The sequence below is a fragment of the Amblyraja radiata genome, chromosome 3 (assembly GCF_010909765.2).
Source record: "Amblyraja radiata isolate CabotCenter1 chromosome 3, sAmbRad1.1.pri, whole genome shotgun sequence".
Taxonomy (NCBI): Eukaryota; Metazoa; Chordata; class Chondrichthyes; order Rajiformes; family Rajidae; genus Amblyraja; species Amblyraja radiata.
In genome coordinates, this window is record NC_045958.1 from 77,312,258 (window position 1) to 77,338,276 (window position 26,019).

The following is a 26,019-nucleotide window of genomic DNA, read 5'->3' on the forward strand; positions in this document are numbered from 1 at the left end:
TTGAATATATTCCCAGGACTCTTTCACAAATGGGGCAGGCAGGCAGGCAGGGAGTACCGAGCTGTTGTGTGCTCCCTGCACATGGACTCAAGATACTCAACACCATCAGGAATGCTCCTTGTCCAGTTATGGACCAGAGATTACCAGGAGTTAGTGAGGATGTCGAATTTTTTTTCAAGGAGGTTCCAAGGACATCCTTGAAACTTTTTCCCTGTCTGTGTCTTCCTATAACTGTGCGAGGAATAGTTTCTGTTTTAGGAATCTGGTGTGAGTATGTGAATGACATGGTCTGTCCAACAGTGTGCAACTTGAACTTTGTGCGGGGGATTTGTCCGCGTGTCCTTCCAGTGGATTGGAGGATTTTGTGGAGACAGCATTGGTGGTATTTTTCCAGAGCTTTGAGATGACTGTTGAAGATAATTCAGGTCTCAGAAGCACATGGGAGGATTCTCCTAGTGGCAGCATGCTGTAAAGGTTGTAACTCTGTGTGCTCCCTTAACTTTTAACTTCTTGCTTACCACTCTTTCAATGTTAATTGTTATTACTTGATTTCAAGGCACAGTCTAACCTTTCTTAAAGTGTTGATAACACTTTTATACGCTTCAATCGTGTAAAGCTGATTATGTTACAAAATGAATCTCATGAACAGAAGGAACAAATTGATAACTTGCGAACTTTGGGCCAGGAAAGAGATTTGAAGATTTGAAGATTGAAAAACTGGAACGGAAAATGAATGAAAATTCTCGGACCGTCCAGCAATACTCGGGTCCTTCCATCTCACCCTCCCTCCCCATCCCTCCTCCCCTCAATATCAAGGGGGGCGGCATGCGGCGTCACACACACTAACTACCCCCCCCACACAAACACTAACTACCCCCCTTGATATTATATTCATATGATTAATTTGCTCCTTTTACCCCATAACCGTCCTATCCACTGACGCATAGCCCCCAACTCGCAGGCGCGTCTAGAGAGGGAGGGAGGAGGGGGGGAGGGGTAGAAAGTGAGGGCAGAGCGAGAATGGGGAGAGACAGAGACAGAAGGGCAAGAGACAGAGGGAGGGGGGGGAGGGGGGTAAGCGGGGCTGAGGGGGGGGGAGGGAAGGGGTGAGAGGGGGTGGGAAGGGAAGGGGGAGGTGGAGGGAAGGGGGTAGGGGAGGGGTGGAAGGGAGGGTGTGGATGGGGAAGGGGGTTTAGGATAGGAAGGGTGGGGGAGGGCAGGGGGTTGGGGGAGAGGAAGGGGGGAAAGAGAGAGGGAGGAGGAGAGAGACAGGGAGGGGAGGAAGAGAGAGGAGAGAGAGAGGGGCGAGAGAGAGAGTGGAGAGAGGGGGGAGGGATAGAGAGTGGGTAGGGAGAGAGAGGAGAGGGGGAAGAGAGGGGGAGAGAGAGAGAGAGAGGGGAGGAGAGAGAGAGAGAGAGGAGAGGGGAGGGGCAGGCATGGAGCGATCTGAGGATAGTGAAAAGCAGTGGGGGGACCAGCCGGTCGTGGCTTCCGCCAGTGTGACAGAGCCGGGCCGGGCCGGGGGGGGGGGGGGGGGAGGACACAGACGATCGTCCCCAGTGACGGGTAAAGAGCAAAGATCCTATAGAGGCACGGTATAGGATATTTGGTAAAGAGGAGAGGACAGAGAGGGAGTAAGGAGGGGAGGAGATGAGAAGAGGAGGAGATGAGAAGAGGGGTGGGGTAGCTGGGGGGGGGGGGGGGTTGGAGAGTGCTCTCACACCTCTCTCTCACTCACACACACACACACTAACCACCACACACACTAACCACCACGCACACACACACACCACCTGCATTGATATTATATTAATATTATTAATTCACTCCTTTTGCCCAATGCCCTGCCCTCTCCACTTACACATAGCCCCCAATTCGTAGGCATGGAGGGGGAGACGGAGGCACAGAGAGGGAGACAGAGGCACCGAGAGGGAGACACGGAGGCACATAGAGGGACACGGAGGCACAGAGAGAGACACGGAGGCACAGAGAGGGACACGGAGGCACAGAGAGGGACACGGAGGCACACGGAGGTGGGGTGAGGGTGGAGTGGGCGGGCGTGATCCCGAGTGAGCCTGCGGGCCAACAGCGAGGATGGCGAAAAGCAGCGTGGGACCGATCTGTGCCTTCCGTCAGCGTGACAGAGCTGGGCAGGGGGGGGGGGGGGGGGAGTGGAGGAGAGCCGGGTGGCAGCTGAGCGCGTGGGTGGCTTTGAGCGAGTGTCGGCTGTGAATGGATCTGCAGAACGCTCGTTCTTTCCAAAGATCCTCTAGCCGCTATAGGATCTTTGGTTATTTCTGTGCAATTTGAATAACGGGGAGGGGGGTGGGCGGGGGTTGGAGCGGGCGGGTGGGTGGGCGTAGGAGTGCAGATGCGTGAGGCGTGGCGCGAGCGTACTTGGAGTGGGGGGGAGTGGAGGATAGCTGCCAAATGAAGAGAGAGAGAGAAGCGGCTTGGATTGGTCGGCATGTGGGCATTGTGACGTAAGCAGCTGGTAAGAGTCTTTTAGATCTTAAAAATTGAGTTTTGTTAGTTTTGTGATCAATTTTACTCAACATCTGGGGAAATAATTGACCAAGGATTGGATGGGTGAATGTAAAAGTAAAATCGCTAGCGAAATGGTAAAAATCTCGGCGTTTTTGCGTCTGGTTTGCGCGGAGTATCGAATCAAATGCAAAACGCCGTACACTCACAGAGTTTTAAAGGTATACTAGACCAAGTGCAGGCCCGTTGGGTCTGGTCCCTGAATGTGCTTCAGACCCCGGTTGAGAAAAATGTCACAGTTTTTAGAGCAGAGCCGGGCGGCAGCAGCCGTTATGGTCGCTGGCCAGTAGGAGGCGACAAAATGCTTCAGACAAAATGCTTCAGGGGGGGGGGGGGGAGGATTTTATTAAAAAATGTGTACATAAAAATGTCCAAATGTTTTGAGGAGTGCATGAGTGAATGTAAAAGTGAATTGGTTAGCGAAATGGAAAAAATGATGGAATTTTTGCGTGTGGTTTTGGCGGACCAAGGAATCAAAGGCCAAATCTGACAACCACAAATAAACACACACATGCACAAAGAGTCTTAATAGTATATAGATGGATAGATATCATGGATCAAATAGTGCATTAATAGCTTTCATTATTTTCCAGCCATTTCACAGCAAGGACAGGTGCTGAAAGTATTTATGACCGGGCATCACCAAAGCATTGCTGCTGTTACATCACTCTATATTCCTATATTTTTCCCTCAACCGCCTGCACGTTTGATCCAGATAAAGAAGATACCTGAAAATGCAACATTGATGAATCAGCTGGTTGGAAAGACCAAAGTACCTGTGAAAGAAAAGCCTTACATACCTTCAACATGTTTACACCACCTGACATGTTTACCATCTGAGATTCAAGGACCATTCTCCTCCATGTTACCTTCTTCAACATTCCATCGTTATTTTGTGCATCCACCATTTCCTCTCATTCCTGATGTTCTCAGCTTGTTTCCCCCTCGTGATCTCTCCCGTGTGATCCTCGTCCCATCTCACTTCCACTGTAATCTCCACACTGGTGCATTACTCCAAAAGTTGTAATGGGCCATTATTCGCTTGCATTTTCCAAATAAATGTTTCCATTTACATTTAACAATTACTGATACATTCAGCAATTTTTAAATATGTTGCCTCTAGTTGTCATTCACCTCCGCTTCTCCACAAACATTTAACATAGTACTTCCAATTCCAAAGATCAAGTCACTTGTGAAAAGTGTAGGCTGCCGATCAGGCACCATTCCTTGCGGAATGCCATTTCCAGCCATTTTCTAATCCGAGTTATCACCTTTAATACCCCTCTCTCCTCTTTGGTGGCAAAAACAGTAAAGTAGACTATTATCTGAATGGTGGTCGATTAGGAAAAGGGGAGAAGCAACGAGACCTGGGTGTCATGGTACACCAGTCATTGAAAGTAAGCATGCAGGTGCAGCAGGCAGTGAAGAAAGCAAATGGTATGTTAGCATTCATAGCAAAAGGATTTGAGTATAGGAGCAGGGAGGTTCTACTGCAGTTGTACAGGGTCTTGGTGAGACCATACCTGGAGTATTGCGTACAGTTTTGTTCTCCTAATCTGAGGAAAGACATTCTTGCCATAGAGGGAGTAAAGAGAAGGTTCACCAGACTGATTCCTGGGATGTCAGGACTTTCATATGAAGACAGACTGGATAGACTCGGCTTGTACTCGCTAGAATTTAGAAGATTGAGGGGGGATCTTATAGAAATTTACAAATTCTTAAGGGGTTGGACAGGCTAGATGCAGGAAGATTGTTCCCGATGTTGGGGAAGTCCAGAACAAGGGGTCACAGTTTTAGGATAAGTGGGAAATCTTTTAGGGCCGAGATAAGAAAAACATTTTTCACATAGAGAGTGGTGAATCTCTGGAATTCTCTGCCACATAAGGTAGTTGAGGCCAGTTCATTGGCTAGATTTAAGAGGGAGTTAGATGTGGCCCTTGTGGCTAAAGGTATCAGGGGGTATGGAGAGAAGGCAGGTACAGGATACTGAGTTGGATGATCAGCCATGATCATATTGAATGGCGGTACAGGCTCGAAGGGCCGAATGGCCTACTCCTGCACCTATTTTCTATGTTTCTATAGCATGGAAACAGGCCCATTGACCTAGTTTACACTCCTATGTTATCCCACCTTTGCATCCACACCTACACACCAGGGGTAATTTACAAGAGGCCAATTCATCTACAAACCTGCTGTCTTTGGTTATGTTGGAGAAAACCCATGCAGTCACAGTGAAATCATGCAATGTCCAGACAGTTCTCGAGGTCAGGATTGAAACTGCTGTGTCACGGTGCTGTTTTTAAAAAAAAGTGGGCATCTGATAGGCCAGCATTAATTTTCCATCCCTAATCACCCTCAAGATTATGGTGATGTGTCGTATGTAAACATGGACTCCCACAATAGCATTGATGAGGGAGATCCAGGTTCTGAAGTAAGTTGAATATATTCCCAGGACTCTTTCACAAATGGGGCAGGCAGGCAGGCAGGGAGTACCGAGCTGTTGTGTGCTCCCTGCACATGGACTCAAGATACTCAACACCATCAGGAATGCTCCTTGTCCAGTTATGGACCAGAGATTCCCAGGAGTTAGTGAGGATGTCGAATTTATTTTCAAGGCGGATCCAAGGACATCCTTGAAACCTTTTCCCTTTCTGTGCCTTCCTATAACGAGGAATAGTTTCTGTTTTAGGAATCTGGTGTGAGTATGTGAATGACATGGCCTGTCCAATAGTGTGCAACTTGAACTTTGTGCGGGGGATGTTCTCCGAGAGAGGATGCTGGCTTTTGACCACTTGTCCTTCCAGTGGATTGGAGGATTTTGTGGAGACAGCATTGGTGGTATTTTTCCAGAGCTTTGAGATGACTGTTGAAGGTAATTCAGGTCTCAGAAGCACATGGGAGGATTCTCCTAGTGGCTGCATGCTGTAAAGGTAGTAACTCTGTTTGCTCCCTTAACTTTTAACTTCTTGCTTACCACTCTTTCAATGTCACTTGTTATTACTTGATTTCAAGGCACGGTCTAACCTTTCTTAAAGTGTTGATAACACTTTTATACGCTTCAATCGTGTAAAGCTGATTATGTTACAAGATGAATCTCATGAACAGAAGGAACAAATTGATAACTTGCGAACCTTGGCCCAGGAAAGAGATTTGAAGATTTGAAGATCGAAAAACTGGAACGGAAAATGAATGAAAATACTCGGGCACTCCAGCAATACAAGATTAAAAATATGGATCTGGAAAACAGAAGCCGTCGACTGAATTTGCGAATTGTTCTCCCCCTCCTCTCTCTCCCGCTCTCCCCCTCTCCTCCCACCCCTCTGCCCTCCCTCCAGCCGCCCTTAGACAAGGCGTCGACTATCCACCTCCACATCCCTATCTCCCCCACGCCTCCAACCCTACCACAGACGCGCTCCCATAACATCCCAGTCTCACTCCCCATCCCTCCTCCCCTCTCCCCCCCCACTCCCCCTCTCTTCCCCCTCCTCTCTCTCCCCCTTCTCCCTACTCCTCTCTCTCCCCCTCCCCCCTCTGCAACCCCTCCCCCAGTCCCCTCCCCCCTCCCCCATCCACCTCCCTCCCCCCCACGCCCCCCCCTCATCCCACGTCTCCCCTCTCACCCCCCTCCCCCCGTGTCTATGGGGGGGAGGGGGGTTAGTGTGTGTGTGATGCCGCATGCCGCGCATTGAGTGGACAGGACCCAACGGGTCCCACTTGGTCCAGTATAACGTTAAATGTCAGTGTTCACAAGACCATCGTGTGCAGCACTTTATTATTTTACTAGACCAAGTGCAGACCCGTTGGGTCTGTTCCCCCAACGTGTGGCTGCGGGGGAAGGGTGGGTGGGCTGAGGGGGGGGGGGCATGCGGCGTCACACATACTAACTACCCCCCCACACAAACACTAACTATCCCCCTTGATATTTTATTCATATAATTAATTTGCTCCTTCGACCCCATAACCGCCCTATCCACTGACGCATAGCCCCCAACTCGCAGGTGTGTCTAGAGAGGGAGGGGGGGGGAGGGGGTAGAAAGTGAGGGCAGAGCGAGAATGGGGAGAGACAGAGACAGAAGGGCAAGAGACAGAGGGGCCGGGCCGGAAAGAGACAGACGATCATCCCCTGTGACGGGTAGAGAGCAAAGATCCAATAGTGGTAATAGGATCTTTGGTAGAGAGGAGAGGGGAGAGAGGGAGGAAGGAGAGGGATGAGAAGAGGAGGGGGGGGGGGGGGGGGGTCGAGGCCAGGAGGCAGTTGGGCCTTGATTTGTGGGCATGTGGGCATTGTGATGTAGCAGCTGGCAAGTGGCGATTATATTTTTAAAAGTGAGTTTTGTGAACAACTTTATTCAAAATCTGGGCAAATAATTGGCCGAATTTAGAGAGGAGTGCATTTATGAAACTAAGTTAAATCCCTACTGAAATTGTAAAAATCTCCGCGTATTGGCATCTGGTTTTCGAGGAGATACATTTCAAATGCTAATTGACATACACCCACACACACACATACATAGAGTTTTAAAAATATACTAGACCAAGTGCAGACCCGTTGGGTCTGTTCCCCCACCACGCGGTTGCGAGGGGAGGTGGCCGCCTGAGGCGTCACACACACACTAAGCAACCTCTCTCGTACACACACACACACATCAACCACCCCTCTCACACGCACTCACACACTAACCACCCCCATTGATATTATATTTATAATATTAATTCACTTCTTTTACCCCATGCCCTGCCCTATCCACTCACACATAGCCCCCAATTCGCAGGCAAGGAGGGGGAGACGGAGGCACAGAGAGGGAGAAGGTGGCACAGAGAGGGAGACACGGAGGCACAGAGAGGGACACGGAGACACCGAGAGAGACACCGAGGCACATAGGGACACCGAGGCACAGAGAAGGACACGGAGACACAGAGAGGGACACCGAGGCACAGAGAGGGACACCGAGGCACAGAGAATGACACGGAGACACAGAGAGGGACACCGAGGCACAGAGAGGGACACCGAGGCACAGAGAGGGACACCGAGGCACACAGAGAGGGACACCGAGGCACAGAGAGGGACACCGAGGCACAGAGAGGGACACCGAGGCACAGAGAGGGACACCGAGGCACAGAGAGGGACACCGAGGCACAGAGAGGGAGACGGAGACACCGAGAGAGACACCGAGGCACAGAGAGGGACACCGAGGCACAGAGAGGGACATGGAGGCATACAGAGAGGGACACGGAGGCACACAGAGAGATAAGCACGTGTCTTCAGGAGATCCGAGTGCTTTATACCCAGTGAACTACTGTGAAGTGCAGTTGCTAATGGAATACAGAAACACAGCAACCAGAATATGCATTGCAAGCTTTCATAACCAGCAACGTGAAAATTACCAAATAATCTATTTCAGTAATGTTGATTGAATGATAAATATTGACCAAAATACCAAGAAAACCCTTTGTGCCACAGAATCTTTAACACCAACCAGGCTAATTGAATATTCAGGGGTTTGGTTTAACATTTGAAAAGTAGCATTCTCTCAGCAGTAGATTAGAGTATTGGCATGGATTTTCTTCTAAACCACACACATGCCTCTGGAATGGAATCTGAACTTGGAATGAAAGGTGTTACCTACAGAACCACAATATGTCTATCCATCAAATCGCTCCAGATCTCCAAGGACTTCCAAGGTCCATTGTCAGCCTAAATTTGTAAGTTCATAAGTGATAGGAGCAGAACTGGGTAATTTGGCTCATCAGGTTTGCTCCGCCATTCAATCATGGCTGATCTATCTCTCCCTCCTAACCCCATTTTCCTGCCTTCTCCCCATGACCCCTGACACCCATATTGGTCAAGAGACTTTCTCCCTCTGCCTTGAAGATATCCATTGACTTGGCCTCCACAGCAGTATGTGGCAAATAATTCCATAGATTCACCACTCTCTGACTAAAGAAATTCCTCCCCATCTCCTTCCTAAAGGAATGTCCTTTATTTCTGAATCTATGACCTTTGGTCCTAGACTCTCCCTATAGTGGAAACATCCTCTCCACATGCACTTTATCTGAGCCTTTCACTATTTGGTAAGTTTCAATGAGGTACCCCTCATCTTTCAGTTTAGTTTAGTTTAGAGATACAGCGCAGAAACAGGCCCTTAGGCACACCGAGTCGGCACTGACCAGCGATCCCCGCACACTAACACTCTCCTATACACACTAGGGACAATTTTACATTCAGACCAAGTCAATTAACCAACAAACCTGTACATCTTTAGAGTGTGGGAGGAAACTAAAGATCTTGGAGAAAACCCACACAGGTCACGGGGAGAACGTACAAACTCTGTACAGACAACACCTGTAGTTAGGATCGAACCTGGGTCTCTGGCGCTGTGAAGCAGCAACACTACCGCAGCACCACCGTGCCGCCCTTCTTATCCATCCAAAGAAGGGTCCCGACCTGAAACGTCATCGTCCATTCCCTCCACAGACTCTGCCTGACCCACAGAAAACTGTATCGTCCAAGTTCAGGAACTGCTTCTTCCCTACAGCCATCAGGCTATTCAACCTCCAAATAAGCTCCGAACTACATAGAATTGGATGCATTGCTTTAGTTTCTGACACTGTGAAGCAACAGCTCTATCGCCGTGCCTCCATTCCATCCAAAACCTTCTAAATTAGCGAGAAGAGGTTATCGTGCAGGAAAGACTGGTGAAGAAGGGTCTTGACCAGGAATGTCACCCATTCCTTCTCTCCAGAAATGATGCCTGTGCCGCTGGGTTACTCAAGCTTTTTGAGTCTATCTTCAGTTTTGACCAGCATCTGCAGTTTCTTCCTACATGTGACACGTGACTTAAGAATAAGGGGTAGGCCATTTAGAACTGAGATGAAAAAAACATTTACACCCAGAGAGTTGTGAACTTGTGGAATTCTCTGCCATAGAAGGTAGTGGAGGCCAATTCACTAGATGTTTTCAATAGAGAGATTTAGTTCGGAGGGCTGACGGAATTAAGGGATATGGGGAGAAGGCAGGAAAGGGGTACTGATTTAGGATGAACAGCCATGATCATATTGAATGATGGTGCTGACTCGAAGGGCCGAATGGCCTACTCCTGCACCTATTTTCTATGTTTCATCTAAAGCAAGAGACCCAGCAAGTTGAAATCTTCCTGTCTATCACAACCTCTCAGTTTTGATATCAACCCCTCCCCAGTGCCCCCACATCCTTTCAAAATGCAAAGACCAGGATTACACAGAACACCCAACTGTGGTGTTCCCAAGATTGAGACTTTCAGAAATACTCTCTTTGTTGTTCTATCCTCCAACAATTGAGCTGCAGCAATTTGTCTTCATTTTTTATGTTTGTGATGTGTTTCTAAGTAAAGATGTGTTTTTGCAGAGATTTCCCAACTTACGTCAACTTCATCCACTTCCACCAAACAGAAAATCAAATCTGTATATTTTGTAGATAAATCCTGGGGAGAAAATAAATATAAAATGTATTCCTTTTACAGCAAATAACGTTCTCCTTAGTAAAACTTGAATTACGTTTTATGATAAATTCAATCATTTACATCTGCAATTAAAGTGCAGTATTGGTTGCGGTTTCCCTGCGATTACCAAATAGTTGTGAAAAAACATTTTGTTCATCAATGTTCTCGGATAATGACATTGGTCCATATCCCTCCAAACCTATCCTATCCATATACCTGTTTCTTAAATGTTGAGGTAGTCCGTGCCTCAACTACCTCCTGCGGCCACTTTTTCCATACAGTGCCCTCCATAATGTTTGGGACAAAGACCCATCATTTATTTATTTGCCTCTGTACTCCACAATTTGAGATTTGTAATAGAAAAAAAAAAATCACATGTGGTAAAGTGTCAGATTTTAATAAAGGCAATTTGGTTTCACCATGTAGAAATTACAGCAGTGTTTATACATAGTCCCCACATTTCAGGGCACCATAATGTTTGGGACACAGCAATGTCATGTAAATGAAAGTAGTCATGTTTAGTATTTTGTTGCATATCCTTTGCATGTAATGACTGCTTGAAGTCTGCTATTCATGGACATCACCAGTTGCTGGGTGACTTCTCTGGTGATGCTCTGCCGGACCTGTATTGCAGCCATCTTTACCTTATCCTTGTTTTGGCGGCTAGTCCCCTTCAGTTTTCTGAAGACATGCTCAATTGAGTTTAGATCAGGTGATTGACTTGGCCACTCAAGAATTGACCATTTTTTAGCTTTGATAAACTCCTTTGTTGCTTTGGCAGTATGTTTGGGATCATTGTCTTGCTGTAGAATGAACCTCCGGCCAATGAGGTTTGAGGCATTTGTTTGAACCTGTGAAAAAACGTTACTTTTATAACAACTAAACAGGTTCGCTTCTTAATAAACAGACAACACAAACGTTTGGTAGACCAGTTCAAAACTTTACTTATTATCGGCCGATGGAAGGGAGGAAGAACTCCAGTCAAGTGACCAATATAGACACTTCACTGTCCTCAGTCCACTTCTCTGAACAACAGAATTACATCGTATTATATAGTTTTTTGTCACCTTAGCACATTCCACAGACATTAGTCATCGTCAGAGGTACAGGAAAATAAAGGTTTCTACAGAATGCATCACATCAAAGGCATTTTGTCACATGGTACAAGATATATTAAAAAACATTGGCCATTTGGTATTGTCCCGAATCTAGATTCCTCTCTGTCACTTCCTCTCTCATAAACATCGGACATTTGGTGTAAGACATTTTACCTCTCAAATACATCAAAGGTATTTGTCAAAAATCCCTTAGATCAATCTAGCTTCTCCTCTCTCGTCACCTCCTCCCTCATAAACATCGGACACTTGGTGTAAAACATTTAACCTCTCAAATACATCAAAGAGATCTAACTACTTCTCTGCTTCCTCTCTCGTCACTCGGGAGACAAATGTTATGGTATTTATTATCTCAATACACCGCAACCTGAGGCAAGCCTAATTTGAGACTAAATATAAGCTGTAAGCTAGCCCAGGAACCAATTTAATATCTTCTTATATTTTTAACTTTATTCGGCCTTATCACCTGAGCAGATAGGATGTGTCTATACACTTCAGAATTCATTATGCTACTACCATCATCAGTTGTATCATCAATGACAATAAGTGAGCCAGTACCTTCAGTAGCCATACATGCCCAGGCCATAACACCCCCATCACCGTGTTTCACAGATGAGGTGGTATGCTTTGGATCTTGGGCAGTTCCTACTCTCCTCCATACTTTGCTCTTGCCATCACTCTGATATAAGTTAACCTTCGTCTCATCTGTCCACAAGACCATTTTCCGGATCTGTGGTTGCTCTTTTAAGTACTTCTTGGCAAACTGTAACCTGGCCACCCTATTTTTGTGGCTAACCAGTGGTTTGCATCTTGCAGTTTAGCCTCTGTATTTCTGTTCATGAAGTCTTCTGCGGTCAGTGGTCATTGACAAATACACACCCGACTCCTGAAGAGTGTTTCTGATCTGTCGGACAGATGTTTGGGGATTTTTCTTTATTATACAGAGAATTCTTCTGTCATCAGCTGTGGAGGTCTTCCTTGGCCTGCCAGTCCCTTTGCAATTAGTAAACACATCAGTGCTCTCTTTCTTCTTAATGATGTTCCAAACAATTGATTTTGGTAAGCCAAACGCTAATGTCTCTAACAGTTTTATTCATGTTTCGCAATCTCATAAAGCCTTTGTTGACTTTCATTTGCACAACTTAGTCCTCATGTTGATAAACAGTAATAAAAGTCTCCAAAGGTGATGGAAGGACTGGAGAAAAGATGGTGCTGAGAGCTCTCTTATACCTGCATTAAGGAGGCAATTAAACACACCTGAGCAATTACAAACACCTGTGAAGCCATATGTCCCAAACATTATGGTGCGCTGAAATGGGGGGGACTATGTATAAACACAGCTGTAATTTCTACATGGTGCAACCAAAATGTATAAAAATGGCCATTATTAATATCTGACAAAATGCACTTTAACCACATGTGATTTTCTCTATTACAAATCTCAAATTTTATGGAGTACAGAGGCAAATAAATAAATAATGGGTCTTTGTCCCAAACATTATAGAGGTCACTTTACTTCCACCATCCTTTGTGTGAAAAAGTTACCCCTCAGATTCATATTAAATCTTTTCCCCTTCACCTTAAACCTCTGACCTCTGGTCCTCGATTCACCTACTCTGGGCATGAGACTCTGTGCATCTACCCGATCTATTTCTCTCATGATCTTATACACCTCTATAAGATTACTCCTCATCCTCCTGTGCTCCAAGGCATAGTGTCGCAGCCTACTCAACCTCTCCCGAGAGCTCAGACCATCTAGTCCTGGCAACATCCTCGTAAATCTTCTCTGTACCCTTTCCAGCTTGACAATGACTTTCCTATAACACGGTGCCCAGAACTGACCTCAATACTCTAAATGCAGCCTTACCAGCATCTTATACAACTGCAACATGACCTCCCAACTTCTGTACTCAATCCTCTGGCTGATGAAGGCCAATGTGCCAAAAGCCTTTTTGATCGCCCGATTTACCTGCGATTCCATCTTCAAGGAACCATGTATTTGTATTACAAGATCCTTCTGCTCAACAACACTCCCCTGAGCCCCTACCATCCACGGTGTAGGTCCTGTCCATGTTAGAATTCTCAAAATGCAACACCTCACATGTCTCTGTGTTATATTCCATCAGCCATTTCTCAGCCAACCTGGCCAAATGATCAAGATCCTGCTGCATTTTGCACAACCATCTTCACTATCTGCAAAACCACCCATTTTGTGTCATCTGCAACCTTACTGAGCTTCCCATGTATGTTCTCATCCAAATCATTGATGTAGATGACAAACATTAACGGGCCCAGGACTGAACCCTGAGGCAAACCACTAGTCACAGGCCTCCAGCCCGAGAAGCAACGTTCCACCATCACCCTCTGCTTCCTTCCATGAAGCCAATTTTTTTTATCCATTCAGCTAACTCTCCTTAGATCCCATGCGATTTAACCTTCCAGAGCAGCCTACATTGTGGACATTTGTTGAATGTTTTGCTCAAGTCCATATATATGCCTACAGCTAGACACAAAATGTTCGAGTAACTCAGCGGGACAGGCAGCATCTCTGGAGGGAAGGAATAGGTGACATTTCGGGTCGAGACCCTTCTTCAGGTCTCAACCCAAAACATCACCCATTTCTTCTCTCCAGAGATGCTGCCTATCTTGCTGAGTTACTCCAACATTTAGTGTCTATCTTTGGTTTAAACCAGCATCTGCAGTTCCTTCATACACTCTACTTCTACAGCTCTGCCCTCATCAACATTTTTGGTCACGTCCTCAAAATTCAGATTTATGGGACATGGCCTTCCACGAACAAACCCATGCTGACTATCCCTAATCAGCCCTTGTCCATCAAAATGCATGTATAACCTATCCCTCAGAATATTCTCTAGTAACTTTCTAACTAGAATATTCTCTAGTAACTTTCTAACTAACTTCCAACTTAAGCTCACTACCCTATAGTTCCCAGCATTTTTCCTGCAGCCCTTTGTGTTTAGAGGCACAACATTCGTCACCCTCCTGTCCTCTGGCATCTTTCAACCAGGGCTCCCGAAATTTCCTCTCTAGTGTCCCATAATGTCCTCGGATATATCTGATCAGCCCCTGGAGATTTGTCTACCTTCACCCACGATAGTACCTTCAGCACCTCTTTGATCGTAACACTGACTGCTCTCGAGCCACTTCCATTGACTCTCAATTACCTCCGTCCTACTGTCTTTCTCCTCAGTAAATACGAATTGAGCACCTTGTGTATCTCCTGTGTCTCCACTCAGAGTTGACCACTTTGATCCTGAGGGATCCCACTCTCTTTCTAATTATCCTTTTCCCCTTTATGTATTTATAAAATCAATGAGGGGAAACCTGAGGGGAAGTTTTTTTCTCCCACACAGAGGTTGGTGTGCATATGGAATGAGCTGCCAGAGGAAGTCATTGAAGACCTACAATAAAAACACTTAAATACATTTGGACAGGTAAATGGATAGGAAATGGATGCCTAACGTGGGCAGGTGGGACTAGCAAAGAAGAGGCATTTTGGACGGCATGGACAAGTTGGTCAGAAGGGTCTGTTTCTGAGCTGTATGACTGACTAATTCTTCACAGGTCACAGGGAAACAAATTGAGATGTTTCAGGCTAATCATAATCGGAAAGGTTTGTGGATACAAAGCTCAGACTGTCATTCAGCAGTCAAAATATTCACAACCCTAGATCACAAATGTTTGCAGCTGCCAATACTCACTTCAAATGTTGCCGCTATTATTTTACAAGGACCGCACCATGTCGCGTAGAATTCAACAACAACTAACTTATTGCCAGCTTCCTTCAGCTTGGTGCTCAACTCATCCTGAAAGATGAAAAGAAAGCAGGTTAGTTCAGTTAAATTAATTGTACTTTAAAAACAAATAACTCAAAATTAGTACTGGTACTTGTTAAGCTTCTCAGGCTCTGTGTAAGCTGTGAACTTCTATGGTTGTTGCAGTTCCTTTTTAGAAGGGCACTATTCACTTGCGACTATAATACCCGAAAGAGACCAGGGTTTTCCTGCTGCAAGCAATGCGTTGTAGGCATCTATTACACCTCTGTAAGTGTGATCTAGGAGAACATTTGAAAGTTTTGGCTCCTTAAGAGTAGGCAGAACCACTTTAATAATGTGTCTACTCAGTTAGCAAAACGTGCCCAGTCATCCTGTGCTCCGCCCCTGCAAACAATGTTTTCATTGCAACACAGCCTCTAAGAACATGATGAATGCATTAACTGGATGACACTGAATGTAATGAAAGGCTTGTGCCGATTCTGCTGTATTTCCTTGAGCTGTTTGGAATATCCTCATTAAAGTAAATGGAAAGGTTCCAGTCAGTAGGAAGTCGGGTTTATTTTCAAGTCTGGGATTCCCAAATATCTGCTTTGTTTTCTCTTTCCCAACCTGGCAGATTGACAGGGCGTGGTCCATCAGACAAACAAGTAGACACACTGAACCAATGATCTGATCTTTGCACTGAATCACACCCCTCTCCAGCTCAGCAAAGAGGAAGGACCCAGTCATTTCTGTCGGAGGCCATTTGCGTAGCGAAAGCAACGAAGTCAGAGTTTTGAACCATAATCAGCCGCAGATCCTTTCTGAACTGACTACACCTCTCTCATCCAATCCACTGTAAAGAGTGCTTGTGAAAATAAGATACCATCTGGCAGGTTTTGTCACATTGATGGTAACACAATATGAGAAGATCAGGGCTGCCAACATTGGGTGCAGCGACCAAACCCGAGGGAGCATAGGGAGGGGGGGGGGGGGAGTGTCGGTGCAGGTGTCCCCCCTCCTACAGTAGGGAGCTTTTGCATTTTTCAGCTTGAAATTGTGCAATCTGGTGCATACTGTAGCGAGTCTTTTAACTTACACTTAAATGCAACATTTATGCTTTAAATTGGATTAGGTATGAATAAAGTTAGGTTAAAATACATTCCTAATTACATTCCACAGTAGAGCCAGGATCTGATCAACAGATGCAGCGCATGAATGACTTTAGTATATTCATGTATGGAAATCAGATAATAATTCATGCCGTTATGCACATATAATATATATATATATACATACTAGACTAAGTGGGACCCATTGGGTCCCATGTTCACACGGGAGGGCTGGTCCCCCGACGCAATATTCCACCTCTCCACCAATTCCAATATTGGTGGCCAGTGGTGGGGGGGCTTTCTGGAGTGCTGGTATGGGTTCTTGGGGTGGTAGCTCAGACCCTCAAGCCTGATCTGCTGGCAGCTAACTCACGGCTGGTGGGCTGGCAGTTGACTCATGACTATTCCTTGAAATTCCATTGCAAGCAGGGTGCAAGGCCACCAAATTCAAATCCATATAACAATTACAGCATGGAAACTCCATCAAATCCATTTTCCTACCATTTCAAGCAGGGTGTAAGGCCACCAAATTCAAGTGCAGTTTCTTACCACTATGAGCAGGGTGCAAGGCCACCAAATTCAAGTGCAGTTTCCAACCACTGCAAGCAGGGTGCAAGGCCACCGAATTCAAGTGCAGTTTCATACCACTTTCAGCAGGGTGAAACCACCATAAAACCACACAAAACACCAAACTCACATTTCAGTAGACATTCAGTGTATTCAGTTGATTCACAGCTCAGACAGAGTCATGACCTCTCCGTACCCCATCATGCAGAGACTGAGCCACACCCAAACTTCAGGGTTTTATAACCCCTCCCTCTCCCACTGGAAAAGGTGTGGCTTTCAGGGCATGATTGACAGGAGAGAGATTCTCAACATTTTTTAAACACTAATAACACTTTTATTTTTCATTGATGGGAAGAATTCTCTGCACCTGCTTAGCGGAGGGGGACTGAGTAAGATGGCCAAAAATCACAGCCGTAAGTGGGAGCATTTTATCTTAAATCAATATACAGTGCAAACAGGAAGTAAGTGCATTTGCAGTAGTGCCTTTTAACTTCAAGCCAAAGCACCCAAGCCGCCATTTACAGTAAGTAGTGACTTTCAACTTCGCCAAAGCACCCAAGCCACCATTTGTAGTAAATAGTGCCTTTCAATTTCAAGCAAAGCACCAAAGCCACCATTTGCAGTAAGTAGTGCCTTTCAACTTCATGCCACCATTTGCAGTAAGTAGTGTCTTTCAACATCAAGCCAAAGCACCCAAGCCACCATTTGCAGTAAGAAGTGCCTTTCAACTTCAAGCCAAAGCACCCAAGCCACCATTTGCAGTAAGAAGTGCCTTTCAACTTCAAGCCAAAGCACCCAAGCCACCATTTGTAGTAAATAGTGCCTTTCAATTTCAAGCAAAGCACCCAAGCCACCATTTGCAGTAAGTAGTCCTTTCAACTTCATGCCACCATTTGCAGTAAGTAGTGTCTTTCAACTTCAAGCCAAAGCACCCAAGCCACCATTTGCAGTAAGAAGTGCCTTTCAACTTCAAGCCAATTCAAGCCAAAGCACCCAAGCCACCATTTGCAGTAAGAAGTGCCTTTCAACTTCAAGCCAAAGCACCCAAGCCACCATTTGCAGTTAGTGCCTTTCAACTTCAAGCCAAAGCTCCCAAGCCACCATTTGCATTAAGTAGTGCCTTTCAACTTCAAGTCAAAGCACCCAAGCAACCATTTGCAGGCAGTGCCTTTTTACTTCAAACAAACCATATTTTCATTTTCAAACCACATTAAGGGTACTAACAGTTGTGTAGACATTTGTTCAGTGTTATTCAGAGCTCAGAGAGACGTGACCCATGGCTTCATCCATCTTGCAGTGACTGAGTGAGGCACACCACCTCCTGGTTTTACAGTCCCTCCCCTTCCCTCCAGCAGGTGCAGCAGAGAGAATGGCGATTTTTTTAAACTTCAAGCCAAAGCTCCCAAGCCACCATTTGCAGTAAGTAGTGGCTTTCAACTTTAAACCAAAGCTCCCGAGCCACCTTTTGCAATAAATAGTGCATTTCAACTTCAAGCCAAATCACCCAAGCCATCATTTGCAGTAAGTAGTGCCTTTCAACTTCAAGCCAAAGCACCCAAGCCACCATTTGCAGTAAGTAGTGCCTTTCAACTTCAAGCCAAAGCACCCAAGCCACCATTTGCAGTAAGTAGTGCCTTTCAACTTCATGCCATCATTTGCAGTAAGTAGTGCCTTTCAACTTCAAGCCAAAGCACCCAAGCCACCATTTGCAGTAAGAAGTGCCTTTCAACCTCAAGCCAAAGCACCCAAGCCACCATTTGCAGTAAGTAGTGCCTTTCAACTTCATGCCATCATTTGCAGGAATTAGTGCCTTTCAACTTCAAGCAAATCACCCGCCACCATTTGCAGTAAGTAGTGCCTTTCAACTTCAAGCCAAAGCTCCCAAGCCACCATTTGCAGTAAGTAGTGCCTTTCAACTTCAAGTCAATACACCCAAGCCACCATTTGCAGTAAGTAGTGCCTTTCAACTTCAAGCCAAAGCTCCCAGGCCACTATTTGCAGTAAGTAGTGCCTTTCAACATCAAGCCAAAGCACCCAAGCCACTATGTGCAGTAAGTAGTGCCTTTCAACTTCAAGCCAAAGCACCCAAGCCACCATTTACAGTAAGTAGTGCTTTTCAACGTCGAGCCAAAGCACCCAAGCCACTATGTGCAGTAAGTAGTGCCTTTCAACTTCAAGCAAAACACCCAAGCCACCATTTGTAGTAAGTAGTGCCTTTCAACTTTAAACCAAAGCTCCCAAGCCACCATTTGCAGTAAGTAGTGCCTTTCAACTTCAAGCCAAAGCACCCAAACAACCATTTGCAGGCAGTGCCTTTTTACTTCAAACAAACCATATTTAGATTTTCAAACCACATTAAGGGTACTCAGTTGTGTAGACATTTGTTCAGTGTTATTCAGAGCACAGAGATACGTGACCCTTGGCTTCATCCATCTTGCAGAGACTGAGGAAGGCACACCACTTCCTGGTTTTATAGTCCCTCCCCCTCCCTCCAGCAGGTGCAACAGAGAGAATGGTGATTTTTTTAAACTTCAAGCCAAAGCTCCCAAGCCACCATTTGCAGTAAGTAGTGCCTTTCAACTTTAAACCAAAGCACCCAAGCCACAATTTGCCGTAAGTAGTGCCTTTCAACTTTAAACCAAATCTTCCAAGCCACCATTTGCAGTAAGTAGTGCCTTTCAACCTCAAGCCAAAGCACCCAAGCCACCATTTGCAGTAAGAAGTGCCTTTCAACTTGGAGCCAAATCACCCGCCACCAATTGCAGTAAGTAGTGCCTTTCAACTTCAAGCCAAAGAACCCAAGCCACCATGTGCAGTAAGTAGTGCCTTTCAACTTCAAGCCAAAGCTCCCAAGCCACCATTTGCAGTAAGTAGTGCCTTTCAACTTCAAGCCAAAGCACCCAAACAACTATTTGCAGGCAGTGCCTTTTTAATTCAAACAAACCAAATTTTCATTTTCAAACCACATTAAGGGTACTCACAGTTGTGTAGACATTTGTTCAGTGTTATTCAGAGCTCAGAGAGACGTGACCCTTGGCTTCATCCATCTTGCAGAGACTAAGTGAGGCACACCACTTCCTGGTTTTATAGTCCCTCCCCCTCCCTCCAGCAGGGGCAGCAGAGGGAATGGTGAATTTTTAAAAAACTTTAATATTTCTCTGATTTTTCATCGATGGGAAAAATCCTCCGCACCCGTAAGCCGGAGAGGGGCTCTAAGCGAGGTGGCCAAAAATGACAGCCGTAGGTGGTGGTGCTCTGTCAGAAATCGTAGCGCAGTGGGCCAAAAGCGGTCAAGATCAGAGATTTATTAATATACTAGACCAAGTGCAGACCCGTTGGGTCTGTTCCCCCAACGTGCGGTTGTGGGGGGGGGGGGGGGGAGGCGGCATGCAGTGTCACACACACTAACTATCCCCCCGCACTCACGCGAATTACCCCCCTTGATATTATATTAATATTATTAATTTGCTCCTTTTACCCCATAACCACCCTATCTACTGATGCATAGCCCCCAACTTGCAGTCACATCTAGAGAGGGGGGGAGGGGGGGGGGTTAGAGAGTGAGGGCAGAGAGAGAAGGGGCAGAGACACAGAAAGAGGGGCAAGAGGAGGAGGAGAGGGAGGGTGGGTGAGAGGGGAAAGGTGGGGGTGGAGGGGAGGAGAGAGAGGGTGAGAGTGAGGGGGAGAGAGGGGGGGAGAGGTGAGGGGAGGGGGAGAGGTGGGGAGCAGGAAGGGTGGAGGGAAGGGGGTAGGGGTGTGTGGAGGGGAGGGGGGGTTTAGGGGAGGGACGGTGGGGGGAGGGGATGGAGGGGAGGAGTGGGAGAAAAAGAGGGGAGAAAGAGAGAGGGGGGAGAGGAGAGGGGGAGGGGAGAGGAGGGGGGGAGAGGAGGGGGGAAGGGGGGGAGGGAGAGGAGGGGAGGGGGGGAGAGGAGAGGGGGGGAGGAGAGGGGGGGAGGAGAGGGGGGGAGGAGAGGGGGGGGAGGAGGAGAGGGGGGGAGGAGGAGAGGGGGGTAGGAGAGGGGGGGGAGGAGAGGGGGGGAGAGGAGAGGGCGGGGAGAGGAGAGGGGGGGGAGAGGAGAGGGGGGGGAGAGGAGGGGGGGAGAGGAGGGGGGGGGAGAGGAGAGGGGGGAGAGAGGAGAAGGGGGAGAGAGAAGAAGGGGGAGAGAGGAGAAGGGGGAGAGAGGAGAAGGGGGAGAGAGGAGAAGGGGGAGAGAGGAAAGGGGGGGAGAGGAAAGTGGGGGGGAGAGGAGAGGGGGGGGAGAGGAGAGGGGGGGGGAGGAGAGGGGGGGGGGGGGGGAGAGGAGAGGAGAGGGGGGGGGGGGGAGAGGAGAGGGGGGGGGGGGGAGAGAGTGCCTTTTTATTTCAACCCAAACCCCCAAACAACCATTTGCAGGCAGTGCTTTTTTACTTTAACCATATTTTCATTTTCAAACCACATTAAGGGTACTTACTCACAGTTGTGTGGACATGTGTTCAGTGTTATTCACAGCTCAGAGAAACGTGACCCTCTGCCTTCCTCCAGCTTGCAGACTAATTGAGGCACACCACTTCCTGGTTTTATAGTTCATCCCCCCTGCCGCCAGTGGGGGCAGCAGAGAGAATGGGGAATTTTGTAAAATCTTTAATATCTCTGTCATTTTTCATCGACTGGAAAAATCCTCTGCACACATGTGGCGGAGGGGGGCCCTGAGCGAGGTGGCCAAAATGACGGCCGTAGGTGGCGGCGTTCTCTCGCAAATCGCAGCACAGATCGCCAAAACCGGTCAAGAACAGACTTTTAGTAATATACTAGACCAAGTGCAGACCCGTTGGGTCTGTTCCCCCAATGTGCGGTTGTGGGGGGGAGGCGGCATGCAGCGTCACACACACTGACTATTCCCCCCGCACTCACGCTAATTACCCCCCTTGATATTATATTAATATTATTAATTTGCTCCTTTTACCCCGTAACCACCCTATCTACTGACGCATAGCCCCCAACTTGCAGTCACATCTGGGGGGGGGGGGGGGGGGGTAGAGAGTGAGGGCAGAGAGAGAAGGGGCAGAGACAGACAGAGACACACAGAGAGGGGCAAGAGGGATAGGGGGGTGGAGAGGAGGAGAAGAGGGAGGGTGGGTGAGGGGGGAAAGGTGGGGGAGGAGGGGAGGAGAGAGAGAGGGTGAGAGTGAGGGGGAGAGAGAGGGAGTGCTGAAGGGGGTGAGGCGGAGAGATGGGGAGCAGGGAGGGGAGGGAGGGTGGAGGGAAGAGGGTAGGGGGTGTGGAGGGGAGGGGGTTTAGGGGAGGGAGGGTGGGGGAGGTGATGGAAGGGAGAGAGAGAGAGAGAGAGAGTGGGGGAGAGGGGGGAGGGGTGAGGAGAGAGGGGGAGAGGGGGGAGGGGGGAGTGGGGGGGAGGAGAGAGAGGCTGTGGTGAGAGGGAGGTGAGATGAGGGGAAGGGGAGGCTGGAGGGAAGGGGGTAGGGGTGTGTGGAGGGGGGGGGTTTAGGGGAGGGACAGGGGGGGAGGGGATGGAGGGGAGGAGGGGGAGAAAAGAGGGGAGAGGGAGGAGGGGAGAGAGAGGAGGGGAGGGGGGGAGAGGAGAGGGGGGGAGGAGAAGAGGGGGGGGAGGAGGATAGGGGGGGAGGAGAGGGGGTGGAGGAGAGGGGGGGAGGAGAGGGGGGGAGGAGAGGGGGGGAGGAGAGGGGGGGAGGAGGGGGGGGAGGAGGTGGGGGAGGAGAGGGGGGAGAGGAGAGGGGGGAGAGGAGAGGGGGGAGAGGAGAGGGGGGAGAGGAGAGGGGGGAGAGGAGAGGGGGGAGAGGAGAGGGGGTGGTGAGGAGAGGGGGAAGAGGGGGGGAGGGGGGGAGAGGAGAGGGGGAGAGGGGGGGGGAGAGGAGAGAAGGGGAGAGGAGAGGGGGTGGTGAGGAGAGGTGGAATAGGGGGGGAGGGGGGGAGAGGAGAGGGGGGAGAGGGGGGAGAGGAGAGGGGGGGGGAGGAGGGGGGGAGAGGAGAGGGGGGGGAAGAGGAGAGGGGCGGGGGGGGGGGGGAGAGAGAAAGAGAGAGGGATAGGGAGAGAGAGAGAGAGGAGGGGAGAGAGAGAATGCCTTTTTACTTCAACCCAAATCCAAACAACCATTTGCAGGCAGTGCTTTTTTACCTCAAACTAACCATATTTTCATTTTCAAACCAAATTAAGGGTACTCACAGTGCTGTAGACATTTGTTCCGTGTCATTCAGAGCTCTGATTGAGGCACACCACTTGCAGAGACTGATTGAGGCACACCACTTGCAGAGACTGATTGAGGCACACCACTTGCAGAGTCTGATTGAGGCACACCACTTCCTGGTTTTATAGTCCCTCCCCCTCCCTCCAGCAGGGGCAGCAGAGAGAATGGGGAATTTTGTAAAAACATTAATATCTCTGTCATATTTAATCAACGGGAAAAATCCTCGGCACACATGCAGCGGAGGGGGGCTCTGAGCGAGGTGGCCAAAAATGACGGCCGTAGGTGGCGGCGTTCTCTCGGAAATCGCAGCACAGATCGCCAAAACCGGTCAAGAACAGAGTTTTAGTAATATAGATAGGTATAGAGAAAAAAAATAGAAACAGGCAAGAGAAGTTGGACTTCCATCACTGTTCTGCACAAATTAATTAATCAAACTTACACTTTGACTATAGAAACAAGACGAAAATAATGCCACATATTCAACCAAGTATATGATTCAATTAAATTAAGATATATGTAAATAAAACATAAATGGAAACAGGCCCTTCGGCCCACCATGTCCACACTTATCAGCAATCTATCATACACCAGTTCTATTACACGCCAGGGACAATTTACAAAAGCCAATTAACCTACAAACCTGCACTTCTTTTGGTTGTGGGGGAAAACGAAATATCAGGAGAAAACCCATGTGGACATAGGGAGAATGTACAAATTCTGTACAGACAGCACCCGTAGTCAGGATCAAATCTGGGTCTGTGGTGTTGTAAGGCAGCAACTCTACTACTGTGCCACATGCCACACAATTATTACTTTTTTTCTGTAATATATTTATTATGGTGTCACGTCAATAAAGATGAACACATGATTCTGATTTCTGTCCTTAGTTGGATAACACACATCCCCAGTCATTGTGTTTTACATCTATATGGCTGGTTTTCAACCTCTTCAATCTAAGGTCTCAACCCGAAACATCACCCGTTCTTTGTCTCCAGAGATGCTGCCTGTCCCGCTGAGTTATTCCAGCTTTTTGTGTCTTTCTTCAGTTTAAACCAGCACCTGCAGTTCCTTCCTACACTCTTTGTTAAGGGAAACAGGTCCTATTCTCATAATATCATTCACCTCAACTAAGTATTTTCTTCACCTCCATTACTGCAGAGAATACAATTCCAGTTAATAAATCTTTCTTCAAAGTGAAACAAAAATTCCAGCCCTGCCAATATCTTCATAAATCATTCCTGGATCCTCTCCAGAGCAATTGCACCCTGTCTACAATGTGTCATAGTCTTACAGCATGGAAACAGGCCCTTCATCCCAACTTGTATATGCAGATCAAGATGCCCCATCTAAACTAGTCCCATTTATCTGCATTTGGCCCATATCCCTAAACCTTTCCTGTTCACGTACCTGTTCAAATGTCTTTTAAATGCTGTCATTTTAACTGCCTACTTCCCCTGTCAGCTCATTCCACATACCCACCATCCTCTGTGCGAAAATGTTGTCCCTCAGTTCCTATTGTAATGAGTCAAGTCAAACACACGTCAAGATACAACACATATTTATTAAATCTACATACAGCAACGATCTGCAGTCATCACATCTCCGAGCTGCTATTCATTTCTAACTAGCGTAAGCAGGCTCTTGATAATATGAAGTACATAGTAGGCGGAGTTACTACAAACAAATACTATAATTGGTTAGTATGAAATAGCCAATCTACATGCTCCCTTCTAGAGACAAAAGAAGCAATATAGGAGGCCCAGGAGCCGCTGGAGCGGGAGGAGCAGAGTTTAAAAATGGAGCGCGGGACTTTGTTTGACAGAGGCCCAGGAGCCGTTGGTGCGGGAGTAGTACCCAATCTGTAACGTTCCACATTTCAAAATAAGTGGGCTTGAGGAAGTCGCTGATTGTTGGAAGCGGACTAGAGGAAGCAGCTGATTGGGAGTCGGATCCCCGCTGATTTCTTCCAGCACTTTGTATTGTATCCTGGGTAAGGGGGGAGTATAAGGGCCAGGGCAGTTTACTGTTCTGGATGTCAGATGTGGGAAGTCATGGAGTCTCATAGCCTTCCAGATGTCCACATCTGCGCCAGGTGCATCGAGATGGGGCTCCTAAGGGACTGTATTAGGAACCTGGAGCAGCAACTCGATGACCTCTGTCTGGCCAGGGAGAGTGAGGAGGTCATAGAGAGGAGTTATAGAGAGGTGGTCACTCCAAGACCACGGGAGGCAGACAAGTGGGTCACGGTTAGGAAGGGCAAGGGGCAGAGGCAGGGACTAGAGAGTACCCCGGTGGCTGTACACCTTGGAAATAAGTACTCTGGTTTGAGTACGGTTGGGGGGGACAGCCTACCTGGGGGTAGTGACAGCGGCCGGGCTTTCAGTACGGAGACCGGCCCTGTTGCTCAGAATAACCATATAACCATATAACCATATAACAATTACACCACGGAAACAGGCCATCTCGGCCCTACAAGTCCGTGCCGAACAACTTTTTTCCCTTAGTCCCACCTGCCTGCACTCATGCCATAACCCTCCATTCCCTTCTCATCCATATGCCTATCCAATTTATTTTTAAATGATACCAACGAACCTGCCGCCACCACTTCCACTCCACTGGAAGCTCATTCCACACCGCTACCACTCTCTGAGTAAAGAAGTTCCCCCTCATGTTACCCCTAAACTTCTGTCCCTTAATTCTGAAGTCATGTCCTCTTGTTTGAATCTTCCCTATTCTCAAAGGGAAAAGCTTGATCACATCAACTCTGTCTATCCCTCTCATCATTTTAAAGACCTCTATCAAGTCCCCCCTTAACCTTCTGCGCTCCAGAGAATAAAGACCTAACTTATTCAACCTATCTCTGTAACTTAGTTGTTGAAACCCAGGCAACATTCTAGTAAATCTCCTCTGTACTCTCTCTATTTTGTTGACATCCTTCCTATAATTGGGCGACCAAAATTGTACACCATACTCCAGATTTGTTCTCACCAATGCCTTGTACAATTTTAACATTACATCCCAGCTTCTATACTCAATGCTCTGATTTATAAAGGCTAGCATACCAAAAGCTTTCTTTACCACCCTATCTATATGAGATTCCACCTTCAAGGAACTATGCACGGTTATTCCCAGATCCCTCTGTTCAACTGTATTCTTCAATTCCCTACCATTTATCATGTACGTCCTATTTTGATTTGTCCTGCCAAGGTGTAACACCTCACATTTA